Source organism: Schistocerca nitens, chromosome 2, assembly GCF_023898315.1.
Source record: "Schistocerca nitens isolate TAMUIC-IGC-003100 chromosome 2, iqSchNite1.1, whole genome shotgun sequence".
Taxonomy (NCBI): domain Eukaryota; kingdom Metazoa; phylum Arthropoda; class Insecta; order Orthoptera; family Acrididae; genus Schistocerca; species Schistocerca nitens.
The window spans coordinates 343,268,807-343,269,893 of record NC_064615.1 but is presented as its reverse complement, the minus strand read 5'-3'; positions in this window follow the sequence as shown (position 1 = coordinate 343,269,893).

Below are 1,087 nucleotides of genomic sequence, written 5' to 3'. Positions count from 1 at the left end.
AGGAGCCGGACCACGGTCAGCTCGACAGCGTTGTCGGGGAGCTGTGTGGGTAGTTGTCGTGAAGAAAGGTTTGGCCACCGAACTTGGAAGTCGTTGAAGCAAGCCGGGCGTCGTACTGGGCGTGCTGGTTATGCAGCAACAGGTGGGCCAGCAGTTTGCAGGTGGAACGGAGCAACGACGGCGATGTCTCCGGTGAGCATGATGAACAGACATAGCATGTTCAGGTCGATGTTGGGTGGAAGGGAAACACGTTTCACCAGATGACAGGGAATGGCGGAGGTTGTGTCATGAGCACTGGATGAAGAGAAACACATGACGAACAGTGTATAATCGTGCAGTATTATTGAGATGTCGTGGATTATGTCCGGGGGGACAGGCACAAACACCTCGACCGAGGGCACGTTCAAGATAGGGGGGGGGCGTGAGAAACCTCGACAGGGAGAGGCAGGCAATGGTGGAGAGGTCGAAGGGACCGGCGAAGGCCCCGGCAGCGAGGGTGTGATCATAGGTTAGCTCGACGTGGGGAGCATGTAGTCACTCGACGGAGTGCGTGAGACCGGAGTAGAGGGCGAAGTCGGAGGACAGTTCGACGATTGGAGCTGGAAGTCACTTGACCGAGTGTGTAAGTCCGACATGGAGGGAGGGGTTGGAGTGTGAGCCACGACAGTGAGTGACGTGGTCGTGGCCTGAAGGGGGGTAGAAGAAGGCTCGACATGAGCAGGCTTAAGTCTGTTGAGAGAGACTGTAACAGCTGAATCTTTCATCTGGATGTCATATGTGTTGGCTGAGCGCCGGAGGACTTGGTACAGGCCGGTATATGGAGGTTGGAGGGGAGCACGGACAGTGTCATCTCGGAGCATGATGTACTCACAATTGTCCAGAGATGTTGGGAGTGGCTAGCAGGCGGAGGGATGTGGAGGTTGATGAAGTGGCGTCTGACACGGTCCATGAAGGAAGGTAAGTCAGACTGAGGGAGAGAAGCGGAAGGGCTCACAAGTTCGCCAGGGAGAACAATGTTCTGGCTGTATATGAACTCGGCTATTGTGCCTTTGAGGTCTTCCTTATAGATCACACGAATGCCAAGTAG